At 46.6% G+C, this 17,293-nt stretch overlaps 8 pseudogenes; 3 read left to right on the top strand and 5 right to left on the bottom strand.

Annotated features, from left to right (window-relative positions):
- Positions 1 to 7,069: 7,069 nt before the first annotated feature.
- On the bottom strand, positions 7,070 to 7,188 carry LOC143932248 (5S ribosomal RNA; annotated as a pseudogene).
- Positions 7,189 to 7,941: 753 nt separating this feature from the next.
- Positions 7,942 to 8,050, bottom strand: LOC143932174 (5S ribosomal RNA; annotated as a pseudogene).
- A 108-nt stretch (positions 8,051 to 8,158) lies between these two features.
- LOC143931133 (5S ribosomal RNA) lies at positions 8,159 to 8,277 on the bottom strand (annotated as a pseudogene).
- Positions 8,278 to 8,384: 107 nt separating this feature from the next.
- LOC143931637 (5S ribosomal RNA) lies at positions 8,385 to 8,503 on the bottom strand (annotated as a pseudogene).
- Positions 8,504 to 8,611: 108 nt separating this feature from the next.
- Positions 8,612 to 8,730, bottom strand: LOC143931242 (5S ribosomal RNA; annotated as a pseudogene).
- An 893-nt stretch (positions 8,731 to 9,623) lies between these two features.
- Positions 9,624 to 9,742, top strand: LOC143932427 (5S ribosomal RNA; annotated as a pseudogene).
- A 4,220-nt stretch (positions 9,743 to 13,962) lies between these two features.
- On the top strand, positions 13,963 to 14,081 carry LOC143931195 (5S ribosomal RNA; annotated as a pseudogene).
- A 107-nt stretch (positions 14,082 to 14,188) lies between these two features.
- LOC143931152 (5S ribosomal RNA) lies at positions 14,189 to 14,307 on the top strand (annotated as a pseudogene).
- The last annotated feature ends 2,986 nt before the right edge of the window (positions 14,308 to 17,293 follow it).

The following is a 17,293-nucleotide window of genomic DNA, read 5'->3' as shown; positions in this document are numbered from 1 at the left end:
TCCAAACACTATCCGTTAGGTATGAGGAAAAAAAGGAGAATGCTGGTGGGGTAGGGTTGTCATTTTTATAAGCTATTAACTATCCTGAGGGGAGGACTCCGGGGCGGAGCTATCACAGGTATGCTGCCATGGTGGCACCAGGAAACTTTTATTTGTGGGGAAAAAATAAAGAAAAAGGACAATATTTGGGCACGACGTCGCTCTTACTGTATGCAAATTTGCGTTCGTGGCTTGAAGGGGTTACTTTTTTTATTTTAGAACGGTTGGTTTTTTAGTGATAACAACCAAGGCAGCTAAAAACCGTTCGAGAGGGGTCGTCCAACCCCCCCCCTCCAGCCGCTCTTCCTGTCCCACTGATAGACCTGAGCCACCAGTCGGCACGTCCGCCCCTCAAGCTGAGACCTGAACAAAGCCAGATTTGGTTTGGATCGGGTCTCCGATGTAAAATCCCAACAGCACCGATTTATTAAAAAAAATAACAGTATTCAGAATCGCTGATTTTGGCGATCTGAATACTTGTAAGTGCAAAAGGAGGGTCTTTTAGACCCCTGATACCTCCATAAAGAGTACTGGTCACATGCCTATTACTGTCACATTCCTTGTGACAACAATAAAAGTGAAAAAATGCAAAAAAAAGAAAAAAGAAAAAAAATAAGATATTTTTTTTTTAAAGCACCCCCCTCCCGTCTTCGCATGCTTGCGCAGCAAAGAAAACGCTTACGTAAGTCACACCTCATATATAAATGGTGTTCAAATCACACAGGAAGTATTGCCACAATCGTCAGAGTAAGAGCAATAATATTAGCACTAGATCTCTGTCTATGGAGATTTATTAGGTTCCTTAGTTTGTTGTCATTCCAGTAATGTTCACAAGCCTGACATGTTAGGTATCTATTTACTTGGCATAACATCATCTTTTACATTATAGAAAAAAATTGGGCTAACTTTATGGGTTTTTTTTTTTTTCATAAAAGTGTATTTTTCCCCCAAAAAAATGTGTTTGAAAGAGCACTGTGCAAATATCATGAGACAAAAAAAACGATTTCAACAATCACCAATTTATTCGCTAGGGTCTATGCTAATATATATATATATATATATATATATATATATATACACAGTAGGTGCCGCCGATATTGTGTTTCCAGCGCGACACTGTCATTTTCCTATAGTAGCGAGAGCGGCGATAATGTCTCGGGGCATACCAGGCCCTTAGGTCCGGTAGGAATTTTAAGGGGAGTCCCCTACGCCGAAAAAAACGGCATGGGGTCCCCCTCAAAATCCATACCAGACGCCTATCCGAGCACGCAGCCCGGCTGGTCAGGAAAGGGGGTGGGGCGAGCGAGCGCCCCCCCTCCTGAGCCGTCCCAGGCTGCGTGCCCTCAACATGGGGGGTGCCTTGGGGAAGGGGGGGCGGCGCGGCCCCCTCACCCCAAAGCACCTTGTCCCCATGTTGATGAGGACAAGGGCCTCTTCCCGACAACCCTGGCCGTTGGTTGTCGGGGTCTGCGGGCGGGGGGCTTATCGGAATCTGGGAGCCCCCTTTAATAAGGGGGCCCCCGGATAGCGTCCCCCCACCCTATGTGAATGAGTATGGAGTGCAATGTACCCCTACTCATTCACCTGTGAAAAAAATGTAAAAAAAAACACAACACACAAGGGTTAAAATAGTTTATGGCACAGCTCCGGGGTCTTCTCGCCGGACTCCTCCGCTATCTTCTGCTAGCTCTTTTACTAGCGGAGGAGCCCGGCTTTTTTGTAAACCCTTACAACACACTTTGACCTACAGGTAAGCCTAGATTAAGGCTTACCTGTAGGTCCAAGAAATATCTCCTAAACCTATACGGTTTAGGAGATATTTGCCCGAAGACAGGCACTGCTGTTTACGGCGCATGCGCCGCAGACAGCGGCACGCAGGCGCACTGAGCACGGCATTTCCAATGACGGAGCTGCCGCGCGTGTCGGCTCCCATGTGCAGGTGCGGGAGTGACATCATCGCGGCTTTGCTGAATGACAGCGGCGGAGCTGTGAGACCCCACTGAGAAGATGGATGCACCGGACTACAGGGGACAGCAGTGACTTCGCTGGCTCCTGTATCAGGTAAGTGACACATAATGGACTACTATGCGATGCATAGTAGTCCATTATGCTTTGCCTTTGCAGGGAATGAAAGAGGAAGTAAACTCATCAGGGTTTACTTCCTCTTTAATGTTATTATAATGTAAGTCTATGGACATTATTATGACTTAGTATTTGGCGCCATCTAGCGGCCATTGACAAGAAATGGACTTGGATTTTTTTCTTTCTTGAACGTTGAAAAGCATCATAGGAAGTGACTATGTTTATGTTCCTTTTATCTGACCTTTGCCTACCCAGAATGCCAGGTGCCATACCCATGGTCACCTGGGACAGAACTGCATGCTGGGTAGATTATAAAAGGGCCCAGTGCGGCCATCTTAGGCCTCTTCTGGATGCATGGTCTGCCTGTGAGGATTTGTGAGGAGGTTTCCAGAAGGAGTGGCCTACAGCCATAACAGAGTGCTGCAGAGACAGACATTGCCAGACATCTAACAGCACGAGAGACACAGCGACCGGATCAGAAGGGATCCAGAGACACTTCTCGGAGCATCACAGGACATGGCTCACCCAGCGGAGTGGAGCGGTGTGACGAGTCAGTCGGCATTGAACCAAACGGTGCACCAGACCAGGGCCGTTGAACAGGACTTCAGATCCAGTTGGTGAGCGGGTTGTGGCCCACAGTTTTGTTACGCATTTGCATTCAGTTAGACTCATATACAGTGTTTGCTGGGATCTATAGTCCCACGGAAGAATCTCACAGAAATTGACTTTAAGGAGGCTTAATGCCTAATCCTCATTGCATCTTGAGCATTCTACTATACCCGAGGGAACACTCACTGGAGCATTTAAAGAAATAGTGACAGGATCACTTTTAAGATCAGCCTAACTTCCTTATCCTTTGGATTACAAATTATAAAGGACCATCATAGCTAGCAGAAGAAAAGAAGATTAAAGAATGTTTACTATTAACAAGATCTTGCAACTAGCTATTAAAGTAGGGGGAGCTCCCTTGTGGTTCCACCTTGTAAAATTGTTGTTTTGCATTCATTGTTCTGTCATTTTACGTTAGGATGACAGTACAATTATTCTAACCACCTGTTTATCATAATTACAGTAAAGTATATTTATGGTTAAGTACTTCAATTGTGTGGAGTATTGTTTTCTCTCAGCAGGTGGAGCCATCGGGTGTCCTGGTAATAATACAGGTATATTATATTGTATTGTGGTGTTACCTCTCACCATTTCATTACACATTCATATTGCACCACAGCTGTGTCAAGGGGACTGAGTCAAGTCAAGGGGGGTTCATTAGCAAAGTGCAGGTCCAAATAAAACCAGCAGCTCCTTCAGGGGTTAGTGCTACATGGTAATGGGGGAAAAAAATCAAGCCGTTTTTGTTCAAGCCACTGGTTGAGCACAAAGAAACATTCTGATGTATGGACTGAGCTTACATGAAAGAAGATCTTCATTAAAACCAGCAACAGTTGAGACAATGAACACCTTGGTCAGGTCTATGTACAGTATATCTATGCATATTGTATAGAGTACAGGGATTAAGAGCAAGCAATAAACAAAACAGAGTACAGCAGTAAGGATAACTGCCACATTCACAACAGGGTCCTCCTTTACATCCATGTCTCTAAAGTCCCACCTTACATCAGAGTTCCACTTTATAGCAGAATATCGCCCCCTTGCATCAGAGTGTGGCAGAGTGCCCCCTTACACATACACTATATTGTCAAAAGTATTGGGACACCTGCCTTTACACACGAACTTTAATGGAATATCAGTCTTCGTCCATAGGGTTCAATATTTAGTTGGCACACTCTTTGCAGTTATAACAGCTTCAACTATTCTGGGAAGGCTGTCTACAAGGTTTGGGAGTGTGTCTATGGGAATAATTGACCATTCTTCCAATAGTACATTTGTGAGGTCAGGCACTGATGTTGGACGAGAAAGGCCCATCTTGCAGCCTTCACTCTATTTCACCCCAAAGGTGTTCTATTGGGTTGAGGTCAGGACTCTGCATTCCAGTCACGTTCCTCCACCCCAAACACGCTCATCCATGTCTTTATGGATCTTGCTTTGTGCACTGGTCCAAATCACTTGGTGGAGGGGGGATTATGGTGTGGTGTTGTTTTTCAGGGGTTGGGCTTGGCCCCTAAATTCCAATGAAGGCAACACTTAAGGTGTCAGCATACCAAGAAATGTTGGACAATTGCATGCTCCCAACTTTGTGGGAAGTTTGAGGAAGGCCCCTTTCTGTTCCAACATGACTGTGCACCAGTGTACAAAGCATAATCCATAAAAGACATGGATGAGCGAATTTGGGGTGGAGGAGATTTACTGGGCTGGACAGATTCTTGACCTCAACCCAATAGAACACCTTTGGGATGAATTAGAGCAGAGAATCCCGAGCCAAGTCTACTCGTCCACATCAGTGCCTGACTTCACAAATGCTCTTCCTGGAAGAATGGTCAAACATTCCCAAAGACACACACCTAAACCTTGTGGTCAGCCTGCCCAGAAGAATTGAAGCTGTTGTAGCTGCAAAAGGGTGGGCCAACTCAATAGTGAATCTTCATTGAGCACCTAGGGGAGACGTGCTGCCCATCATTGAGCACCAAGGGGAGACGTGCTGCCCATCATTGAGCACCAAGGGGAGACGTGCTGCCCATCATTGAGCACCAAGGGGAGACGTGCTGCCCATCATTGAGCACCAAGGGGAGACGTGCTGCCCATCATTGAGCACCAAGGGGAGACGTGCTGCCCATCATTGAGCACCAAGGGGAGACGTGCTGCCCATCATTGACCACCAAGGGGAGACGTGCTGCCCATCATTGACCACCAAGGGGAGACGTGCTGCCCATCATTGACCACCAAGGGGAGACGTGCTGCCCATCATTGACCACCAAGGGGAGACATGCTGCCCATCATTGACCACCAAGGGGAGACATGCTGCCCATTGACCACCAATGGGATGAACGTGCCCTGGAGTTAAAGGCTAAATGCATCTTTAAAGAAAAATAAATGTATAAAATTAAGAAAAAATGTGTACCCTTCACTTACTTTAGATCGAACAGCAGCCCAGCCATACTGGATTATTCCAGTCAGAAGGAAGAAAGAAATGACTGCAGATCCAGAACTTCCGATTGCCTTTTATATTGTTTCACAAAGATAACACCAAAGACACCAAACTATGGTCATGTGGACGCATTTCACACATACATCTTGTGCTCATTCCAGTCATCTGCAACGAGATATTGGTAACATTAAAAAACACAAGGAGGATGATATGGGGCTTTAGGCCCCAATTATTGCATTAACAACCTTTAAAACACACTGAACTCAATTGTAATATTGACAAGCTAGGCATTTTAAAACAATAAAATGCTTTCCTGGCTTAAAAAAAAATAAAGCATTCAGCAGTAAAAATATACATCATTTTCACATTAAACAAAATGATTCTAATGCTAACTAATAACTGTACTAAAGCCTAACAAAAAAATTAAAATAAATCAATTATGTGCATTGTGTCTGAATACTGCTCTTTTGGGACCACAAAGAGCTGGAAACCAACGGGAAATCAATCGCAATGCATTCTATGCTGCGCCAGGCTGGGCATGAATCAGCAGCAAAGGGCAAATTAATGGCATTGTATACAAACAATGCTACCGTGGGCTTGGGAGGGGGTCCTGTCGAAAGCTTAGCTGCAACAAATGGGCAGCAAGAAATCTATGTGCATTGCATCTGAACACTGCTCTGTTGGGACCACAGAGAGCCTGAAATGGGAAATCGGTCGCAATACATTCTATGCTGCGCCAGACTGGGTATGAATCAGCAGCAAAGGGCGAATTAATGGCATTGTATAAAACCAATGCTACAGTGGGCTTGATTGTGCAACACATCATTTGCATTTCATATAACTGGCTCCCCTAGAGCAGCCAATCACTATTTGCATTGCTTATGAATGCTACTTTGTTGGGACCACAAAAAGCATATGCGCAAGGTGAAATCATTTGCAATGCATTCTACACTGCTTCAAGTTGGGCATATAAATGAGCAGTGGAAGGGAATTAATGGCATTGTAAACAAACAATGCTTCAGTGGGCTTGATTGCACAACACATCATTTGAATTTCATATAAACCAAAGGCCGGCTCTAGTAGAGCAGCCATTTACTATTTACATTGCCTATGAAATCTGCTCTGTTGGGACCACAGAGCATATGCGCAAGGGGAAATCACTGGCAATGCATTCTACACTGCTCCAAGGTGGGCATACTAATGAGCAGCAAACAGGTAGTTAACAGCATTAGATACAAACAATGCTACAGTGGGCTTGGGAGGGAGTCCTGTCTAAATCCTGCTCTAGCAAATGGGCAGCAAGTGATATCTATGTGCATTGTGCCTGAACCCTACTCTGTTTTTTCTTGCTACTGGCTACACTATACATGGACATTAATGAATAGTTTTCATTGAAAACTTTCATATGGTTTAAATTATGGACGTTTAAACCTATTTGTGTGGGAATGGAATGTGTCATACCTTTTCCCCTATGGGGAGAAGACATCTTGACCCAGTCCCTAAAGTCTGAACCAAGAATAGGGCACGTTGATTTTGGCCTGGCCAAATTTAGTTGGCTGTAGTATGGTGCCCTCATACTCTAACCAAGAAAAGCTAAGAACCATTCCAAGATCAAAACACTGAATTCCCAGGAAGAAAGGATGAACAGTTAGAATAGGATCTGCCATTCACTTCAGAAGCCATAACCAAACATTTGGACTGCCTGCCATGTTGCCCTGGAAGCAGTTGGAAGAGAGACTGAATCAGATCTAGCCCGACCTTCTCAGAGGAATGAGCACTCTTCCGCCAGTCCAGCACGAACTGAGATTGACCCAGTCCCTCAGCCTTCTACTTCAGAACAACCTAGCAACCAGACTAGAGGCTTAATTAAAACAGGTCGTCGACGCCTACAACATATTAAAATAAAGCCTACGGCACCTGGTATTCCCAGAAGGTCTCCCATCCAGGTACTAACCAGGCCCAAACCTGCTTAGCATCCGAGATCAGAGGAGATTGGGCACATTCAGGGTGATGAGGCCGTAGGTGATTTTGCTGACCACTCTCAACCCTCTTGACAAACGCCAAGATGGTCACCTCGGCAAACAAGCAGAAAAATAAAACAGTTTGTCTACGCCAACAACATATAAAAAAAAAGCCTACTGCACCTGGATCTCCCAAGCAATCTCCAACCCAGGTGCTAACCAGGCCCGACCCTGCTTATCATCCGAAATCAGACGAGATTGGGCGCATTCAGGGTAATGAGGCCTTAGGGGTTCTTCATTACCCCTCTCAACCCTCTTGACAAAGGCCAAGATGGTCACCTTGGCAAACAAGCAGAAAAGTAAAACAGGTCGTCGACGCCAACAACATATTAAAAAAATGCCTACGGCACCTGGTATTCCCAGGCGGTCTCCCATCCAGGTATTAACCAGGCCGCACCCTGCTTAGCATCCGAGACCAACCGATATCTGGCGCATTGAATGCCACTCTCAACCCTCTTGACAAACGCCAAGATGGTCACCTCGGCAAACAAGCAGTAAAATAAAACAGGTCGTTGATGCCAACAACATATTTTTAAAAAAAGCCTACGGTACCTGATATTCCCAGGCGGTCTCCCATTCAGTTACTAACCAGGCCCGACCCTGCTTAGCATCCGAAATCAGACGCATTCAGGGTGATGAGGCCATAAGCGATCTTCCTTACCACTCTCAATCCTCTTGACAAAGGCCAAGATGGTCACCTCGGCAAACAAGCAGAAAAATAAAACAGTTTGTTGTTGCCAACAACATATTAAAAAAAGCCTACAGCACCTGGTACTCCCGAGCGGTCTCCCATCCAGTTACTAACCAGGCCCGACCCTGCCTAACATCCGAAATCAGGCGCATTCAGGGTGATGTGGCCGTAGGCCATCTTGCTGGCCACTCTCAACCCTCTTGACAAACGCCAAGATGGTTATCTCGGCAAACAAGCAATAAAATAAAACAGGTCGTCGATGCCAACAACATATTAAAAAAAAGCCTACGGCACCTGGTATTCCCATGCGGTCTCCCATCCAGGTACTAACCAGGCCCGACCCTGCTTAGCATCCGAGATCAAACGAGATCGAGCGCATTCAGGGAAATGTGGCTGTAGGTGATCTTGCTGGCCGCTCTCAACCCTCCTGACAAACGCCAAGATCGTCACCTTGGCAAACAAGCAGAAACATTAAACAGGACGTCGACGACAACAACATATTTAAAAAAGCCTACGGCACATGGTACTCCCAAGCGTTCTCCCATCCAGGTACTAACCAGGACCGACCCTGCTTATCATCTGAAATCAGACGAGATCGGGCGCATTCAGGGTGATAGGGCCGTAGACCATCTTGCTGGCCACTCTCAACCCTCTTGACAAACGCCAAGGTGGTCACCTCGGCAAAGAAGCAGAAAAATAAAACAGGTCGTCGACGCCAACAACATATTAAAAAAATGCCTATGGCACCTGGTTTTCCCAGGCGGTCTCCCATTCAGATACTAACCAGGTCCGACCCTGCTTAGCATCCGAGATCAAACGAGCTTGAGTGCATTCAGGGTGATGTGGCCGTATGCGATCTTGGAGGCCACTCTCAACCCTCTTGACAAATGGCAAGATGGGCACCTCGGCAAAGGAGCAGAAAAATAAAACAGGTCATCGACGCCAACAACATATTAAAAAAAAGCCTATGTCACCTGGTATTCCCAGGTGGTCTCCCATCCAGGCCCGACCCTTCTTAGAATCCGAGAGCAGGCGAATTCAGGGTGATGTGGCCGTAGTTGATCTTGGTGGCCACTCTCAACCCTCTTGACAAACGCCAAGATGGTCACCTCGGCAAACAAGCAGAAAAATAAAAAAAACTTTGACGCCAACAACATGTTAAAAAAAAAACCTACGGCACCTGGTATTCCAAGGCGGTCTTACATCCAGGTACTAACCAGGCCCGACCCTGCTTAGCATCTGAGATCAGATGAGATCGGGCGCATTCTGGATGATGTGGCAACTTGCTGACCGCTCTCAACCCTCTTGACATCCGCCAATATGGTCACATCGGCAAACGATGGATGCTAAGCAGGGTCGGCCTGGATAGTACCTGGATGGGACACCGCCTGGGAATACTAGGTGCCGTAGGCATTTTTTTAATATGTTGTTGGCGTTGATGACCTGTTTTATTTTTCTGCTTGTTTGCCGAGGTGACCATCTTGGCGTTTGTCAAGAGGGTTGAGAGTGGCAAGCAAGATCGCCTAAGGCCACATCACCCTGAATGCGCTAGATATCATCTGATCTCGGATTCTAAGCAGGGTCAGGCCTGGTTAGTACCTGGATGGGAGACAGCCTGGGAATACCAGGTGCAGTAGGCTTTTTTTAATATGTTGTTGGCGTCAACGACCTGTTTTATTTTTCTGCTTATTTGCCGAGGTGACCATCTTGGCATTTGTCAAGAGGGTTGAGAGTGGCCAGCAAGATTGCCTACAGCCGCATCACCCTAAATGTTCCCGATCTCGTCTGATCTCGGATGCTAAGCAGGTTTGGGCCTGGTTAGTACCTGGATGGGAGACCTCCTGGGAATACCAGTTGCCGTAGGCTTTTTTTAATATGTTGTTGGCGTCAACGACCTGTTTTATTTTTCTGCTTGTTTGTCGAGGTGACCATCTTGGCGTTTGTCAAGAGGGTTGAGAGTGGCCAGCAAGATTGCCTACGGCCATATCACCCTGAATGTGTAATTCGGATATATATATATTTGGTTATAATGTTTGTTGTAAAATGTATTTATATGCATTAAGTTATGTTGTTTCTAAGAATTTTGTATTTTCATATGCTGGTAATAAAAAGGCTGCTATGGCCATTCGACTCCAAAGAGAATGTGTCGTCTGGTCAATCATAAGTTATTTAAGACAAAGGTATAGGTTGTTTTTTTTGGGGAGCCTCACAAAATAGGCACATCCCTTAGTCATCAAACTTTTCTCTAATCGACTTCTCTCGAACCGGCTTGTTGGAAGGTTTTACTTTCAATAAGTGCTGATTAGTTTATTTTGACAGTGGGGTCATCTCCCCTTTTGTCAGAATACAATAACCCGAAAAGAAGGATTTCTCTATTGACCCCACTTGTGTCAATGTGATAATCGGTTCAGTTGTTTTTTTTTTTTTTTGATCAGCCCACTTTAAAAAAAACTTCCATGTATGGCAAGCCTTAGAGTAACGCAAACCCCCCCCCCCCCCCCAAATGACCCAATTTTGGAAAGTAGACACCCCAAGGAAATTGCTGAGGGACATGTTGAGCAGATTGAATAGTTTTTTTTTGTCCCAAGTGATTGAATAATGACACAAAAAAAAAAAGAGTTTACAAAAAGTTGTCACTAAATGATATATTGCTCACACATGCCATAGTTATATGTGGGATTGCCCCCCAAATATATATTCTGCTGCTTCTCCTGAGTACGGGGATACCACATATGTGGGACTTTTTGGGAGTCTAGCCACGTACGGCACCCCGAAAACCAATCACTGCCTTCAGGATTTCTAAGGGTGCAAATTTTTGATTTCACTCCTCACTACCTATCACAGTTTCGAAGGTCATAAAATGCCAAAATAGCACAAAACCCCCCCAAATGACCCCATTTTGGAAAGTAGACACCCCAAGCTATTTACTGAGAGGCATGTTGAGTCCATGAAATATTTTATATTTTGCCACAAGTTGCAGGAATATTACAATTTTTTATTTATTTTTTTGCACAAAGTTGTCACTAAATGATATATTGCTCACACATGCTATGGGCATAAGTCAAATTACACCCCAAAATAAATTCTGCTGCTTCTCCCGAGTACGGGGATACCACATGTGGGGGAATTTTTGGGAGCCTAGCCACATACAGGACCCTGAAAACCAAGCACTGTCTTCCGGATTTAAATATAAAACGCTACCAAAAAAAACTGTTAGCAATCGCAGGGATCAGGCCTTACTCTGCGAACGCTGCAGTTATGTGTTTAGTGTTTTGTAAGTGACAGTGATCGATCGATACTGCACTTGGGTGGGCTGGGCGGAGGGGCAAAACGCAGGTGCTAGCAGGTATCTGGGCTGATCCCGCTAACGATGCGTTTTTTTGGAACCCTAAACTGCTGGGGATGCTAGTATAGATCTGATCAGTCAGATATTGATCTGTTCAGATTCTATACCACTACGGGAGGTTTATGCTTTGCGCGTGGGTGTTCGCGGTACTGGCACTAACCTAGCGCTGCCTGGGGCAACGCAGACCCTGACCCTAAAACCTAATTGATATCACCCGCCGGGTGATCAGGGCGTTAAACCTTTATTGGGTAATAAATGGTGGGTGCCCTGATGCTATAAAAAGCAAACTAACTAACCAGAGTCACCCATAATACTTATACGGTGATCGCTGGTGAAAGGGTTAACTAGGGGCAATCAGGGGGCTAAAACCATTATTGGGTAGTATATGGGGGTACCTAGCGCTATAAAAAACCTGGCGGTGAACCTAAAAAAATAACTAGCTACTTAACGGCACCAGTGACACTAATGCAGCGATCAGAAAAACTATTGCTTAGTGATACTGGTAAAAGGGGGTGAAAGGGTTAACTAGGGGCAATCAGGGGGTTAAACCTTTATGGGGGGGGGTAGGGGGGCTACCCTGGACCTAACATTAACTGCCCTGACAGTTTTTACTGTCCACAACTGACACTAAATGCAGTGATCAATAAATAAATGATCACTGCAATCAGTGACACTGTGACTGGGAGGGGGAGGGGGGGGCTTGTGTGCCTATGTGTGCCTACATGTCAGTGTAGTGTTGGTGCACACTTGCTTTCACTGTTCTCCTCGTAGTCCGGTCAATAAGACCGCCCAGAGGAGAATGACATCACTTCCTCCCTGTCTGTGTTTACTATACACAGCGGGGGAAGCTTCTCATTCGCCAGGAGCGATCAAGAGGGGATGGCCAGAAACCAATGGCCATCCCCTCATCCCGGATCGCTCCTGAAGCGAAACGGACCGCCGCATCCAGCGGGAGGGGGGTCCGATCGGACCCCCCACCCTCTGGAAGGCAAGCACGTACATGTACGTGCTTTCATAGTTTCATAGTTAGGTTGAAAAAAGACACCAGTCCATCCAGTTCAACCTGAGTGAGTGTCTACAATTGTCCCTATTCCTGTACATTGCACACTCACATTGGTCCCTACCCTCAAGGAGCCCACAATCCAAGGTCCCCATGCATATACTAGGGCCAATTTTGGACAGAGGCCAATTAACCTACCTGTATGTCTTTGGATTGTGGGAGGAAACCGGAGTACCCGGAGGAAACCCACGCAGGCACAGGGAGAACATGCAAACTCCAGGCAGGTAGTGTTGTGATTGGGATTTGAACCAGTGACCCTTCTTACTGCTAGGTGAGAGTGCTAACCACTACACCACTGTGCTGCCCTTGTGCCAGTCCATTGCACCGACGTACATTGCCATGCGGCGGTCCTTAAGTGGTTAAGGATGATAAAATAAATTGTCTAACATGCTATAGAAGCAGTGTCAGAGTTATGAGCTTTAATCATAACTCATTGCTTGGGTTCATCACTGAATTTTGTGGACCCAAAAATATTGCTTGACTGCGTTAGGAATGAAAAAGTATATAGCTCAATCAACTGCCTGAGTTATGAGCTTTAATCAGAACTCATTGCTTGGGTTTACCCAGTGAATTTTGTGGACCAAAAAATATTGCTGGATGGAGTTAGGAATAAGAAAGAGAGCAGGGATTTCAGTCTGATCCCTCTTGGGAAAGTCTACAGAGAGCCCCCGCTCTCTGGAAGTAAAGGGCGGCTGTTGGAAGACCATCTTACATTTCAATTGTAAGCTATAATTAAGCCTCTAGTCTGGTTGCTAGGTTGTTCTGAAGTAGAAGGCTGAGGGACTGGGTCAATCTCAGTTCGTGCTGGACTGGCGGAAGAGTGCTCATTCCTCTGAGAAGGCCGGGCTAGATCTGATTCAGTCTCTCTTCCAACTGCTTCCAGGGCAACATGGCAGGCAGTCCAAATGTTTGGTTATGGCTTATGAAGCGAATGGCAGATCCTATTCTAACTGTTCATCCTTTCTTCCTGGGAATTCGGCGTTTTGATCTTGGAATGGTTCTTAGCTTTTCTTGGTTAGAGTATGAGGGCACCATACTACAGCCAACAAACTTTGGCCAGGCCAAAATCAACGTGCCCTATTCTTGGTTCAGACTTTAGGGACTGGGTCAAGATGTCTTCTCCCCATAGGGGAAAAGGTATGACACATGCCATTCCCATACAAATAGGTTTAAACGTCCATAATTTAAACCATATGAAAGTTTTCAATGAAAACTATTCATTAATGTCCATGTATAATGTAGCCAGTAGCAAGCAAAAACAGAGTAGGGTTCAGGCACAATGCACATAGATATCACTTGCTGCCCATTTGCTAGAGCAGGATTTAGACAGGACCCCCTCCCAAGCCCACTGTAGCATTGTTTGTATCTAATGCTGTTAACTACCCGTTTGCTGCTCATTAGTATGCCCACCTTGGAGCAGTGTAGAATGCATTGCCAGTGATTTCTCCTTGCGCATATGCTTTGTGGTCCCAACAGAGCAGATTTCATAGGCAATGTAAATAGTAAATGGCTGCTCTACTAGAGCCGGTGCCACATCACCAGGTGGCACCAGAAATATTAGGTGCCGCGGGTTTTTTTTAATGTGTAGTTGGCGTCGAAGACCTGTTTTATTTTTCTGCTTGTTTGCCGAGGTGACCATCTTGCCGTTTGTCAAGAGGGTTGAGAGTGGCAAGCAAGATCGCCTAAGGCCACATCACCCTGAATGCGCTAGATATCATCTGATCTCGGATTCTAAGCAGGGTCAGGCCTGGTTAGTACCTGGATGGGAGACCTCCTGGGAATACCAGGTGCCGTAGGCTTTTTTTAATATGTTGTTGGCGTCGACAACCTGTTTTATTGTTCTGCTTGCTTGCCAAGGTGACTATCTTGGCATTTGTCAAGAGGGTTGAGATTGGCCAGCAAGATTACCTATGGCCACATCACCCTGAATGCGCCCAATCTTGTCTGATCTCGGATGCTAAGCAGGGTGGGGTCTGGTTAGTACCTGGGTGGTTGATCGCTTGGGAGTACCAGGTGCCGTAGGCTTTTTATAGTATGTTGTTGGCGTCGACGACCTGTTTTATTTTTCTGCTTGTTTGCCAAGGTGACCATCTTAGCCTTTGTCAAGAGGGTTGAGAGGGGTAATGAAGAACCCCTAAGGCCTCATCACCCTGAATGCGCCCAATCTCGTCTGATTTCGCATGATAAGCAGGGTCGGGCCTGGTTAGTACCTGGGTTGGAGACTGCTTGGGAGTACCAGGTGCCGTAGGCTTTTTTTTAATATGTTGTTGGCGTCGACGAACTGTTTTATTTTTCTGCTTGTTTGCCGAGGTGACCATCTTGGCGTTTGTCAAGAGGGCTGAGAGTGGTCAGCAAAATCGCCTACAGCCTCATCACCCTGAATGTGCCTGATCTCCTCTGATCTCGGACGCTAAGCAGGTTTGGGCCTGGTTAGTACCTGGATGGGAGACCTTCTGGGTAGTGATGGACGAACTTACGACGGGACGTTTCGTGAACGCGGCTGATAGTTTGCGAACCGGAACGTTTGTGGCGGGCCCCATTGACTACAATGGGAGGCGAACTTCGCAGGTCAATTTTGCAGCCACAAAATAATTAATAGCTGTGCAAACATAGTCCCACCACATGGCCAATGACATAACACATGTATGAGGTGAATCTGGGATCGACAACTACAAGCATTCTTTTTTTTATATGGGAAATTGTTGTGACAATTCAGGACTGTGGAGCGCATGAAGGCAATGGAGGAGAGGGAAGGTCAGGGACCAGGGTAGGCAAAGAAGAGGGTGCAGGAGATGATCACCAGCAGCGTGACATACAGCAATGACACCTGCACCGTGATAGTCATCTGACACCAGAACCGTGATAGAGAGCACTGACATCAGCAGCATGACATACAGCAATGACACCTGCACCGTGATAGAGTCATCTGACAACAGCACCGTGATAGAGAGCACTGACATCAGCAGCGTGACATAAAGCACTAACACCAGCACCGTGATATACAGCACTGACAGCAGCACCGTGATAGAGTACTGACATCAGCACTGTGATATACAGCACTGACACCTGCACCGTAAGCAGCCCCAGGAGGATGTCAGCATAGCAAAGGGATGGTGGGAGCCTGTGAGGAAAGGTTCCCTCCGCTGGTAATATCAATCATTTGGCATGCAGTACTGCGATCCACCAGCAGGTGTCTCCTGCTGGAATTATGTCATCTTTGGTCCGCAGTACTGGTGTCCACCAGCGGAGGGATCCTGGCAGTATGGAGCAGGTATTGCCCTCTGCAGTCAGGCGTCACATGACTGACAGCAGCCATTATAAATACCCGGCAAGTTCATATACACTTCGCCTTGGTATTGTCCTTGAGTCCTGACCTGATCCCTGTTTGATACCTGATCCCTGTTTGATACCTGATCCCTGTTTGATACCTGATCCCTGTTTGATACCTGATCCCTGTTTGATACCTGATCCCTGTTACCTGATCCCTGCATCCCTGATCCCTGCATCCTGCCTCCTGTACCTGTTCCCTTCTCCTTGTCCCCCCATCTGCTGACCTCCTATTTATAACCCCGGCCTGGCTTGACTACGATTCCGGTACTCCCTTTTGTTACATATACTGGTTTATTTACTGTTTGGTTGTTTGGTTTGTTCACTTGGTTCGTATTGGTGGTGTGTTCACATTTATATGCGTTTGCTTAATAAATTTACCTTCACTTATTTGTGTCTGGTTCACTTTGTCGCAGTCACACAGTTCTGGTCACATCTGGTTCATGACAGAATACCAAGGCCATTCCTGACCAGAAGTGGCTGCACAGGGGAACCATTTGCTTCAGTTTGGTTGCAAACATGAATGCTGATGAGATCATTTATCTTTCTCTGCTGGCATCTGAGAGTGGTGATTATTGCCGCCAGGCTTTGAAAGGATGGTCTAGTGACCAGTTGTTTGCAGCTATGCGTTTGGCTCACTCCCTGGTTGATCAGGGTTATATATTGTTTGAGGAGGTGCAGCCTTTGATAAAGATCTGTACTGAGCTAGCCCTGCCCTGTATCCCAGATGGCCGTGATGATTTCACTCCTCCTTTTGATATGAATCAGGTTGTATCTTTAGTATGGCTTTTTGAAGATGATCCTTCTGATTTTTGTGAACACTACTCAGCCTGTTCCCCACAGGTGATTGCTAAGTGCATTGTATCTGCTCAGTCTTTTGTTAGACAGAGAGGCTTAAAACTTCAGTTTGTACAACCCTTACTTTCAGCATGGTCTGACATGGTGCAATCAGCCCCAGCCAAACAATCCACCTCTGCCATCAGATATGAGCCTACCCAAAAGTATGTTTCCCCATCAGCCATGTCAACCTCAGTTGCAGCCCAGTACACGCTGCTCCCAACCAAATACTCCTATCCAGTCTCTGCTCCCTGTACTTATCCTGCATTCAACTCACCTGCCTCCTCTCCACTGTCTACTAACCCACAAGTTCTTTCCCCAGCTACTGGTACCTCTTCTCTGCCATATCACAATCCTCCTTTCCAGTCTGCTGCACCCCTTATTTACAGTCCTGCAGTCACCTACAGAGCTTCAGTGGCTAAGCCAAAGAAAAAGCGAAAGTTTTTCCCAACCAAAATGATCTTACCATTAACCCAACCTGCCACCACACCTACCAATCTGTCCCAGCCCGGAGTGCCAGAGCCGGAGTTCCAGCCTGATGTCCCGGCCTTCCAGCCAGACGCCTTCCAGCCTGAGGTCCCGGCCTTCCAGCCAGACGCCTTCCAGCCTGATGTCCCGGCCTTCCAGCCAGACGCCTTCCAGCCTGATGTCCCGGCCTTCCAGCCAGACGCCTTCCAGCCTGATGTCCCGGCCTTCCAGCCAGACGCCTTCCAGCCTGATGTCCCGGCCTTCCAGCCAGACGCCTTCCAGCCTGATGTCCCGGCCTTCCAGCCAGACGCCTTCCAGCCTGATGTCCCGGCCTTCCAGCCAGACGCCTTCCAGCCTGATGTCCCGGCCTTCCAGCCAG

This window comes from Lithobates pipiens, unplaced genomic scaffold, assembly GCF_037356315.1.
Source record: "Lithobates pipiens isolate NorthernLeopardFrog02 unplaced genomic scaffold, aLitPip1_a1.2 Scaffold_25, whole genome shotgun sequence".
Taxonomy (NCBI): domain Eukaryota; kingdom Metazoa; phylum Chordata; class Amphibia; order Anura; family Ranidae; genus Lithobates; species Lithobates pipiens.
This window is presented reverse-complemented; position numbering and strand designations above follow the sequence as displayed.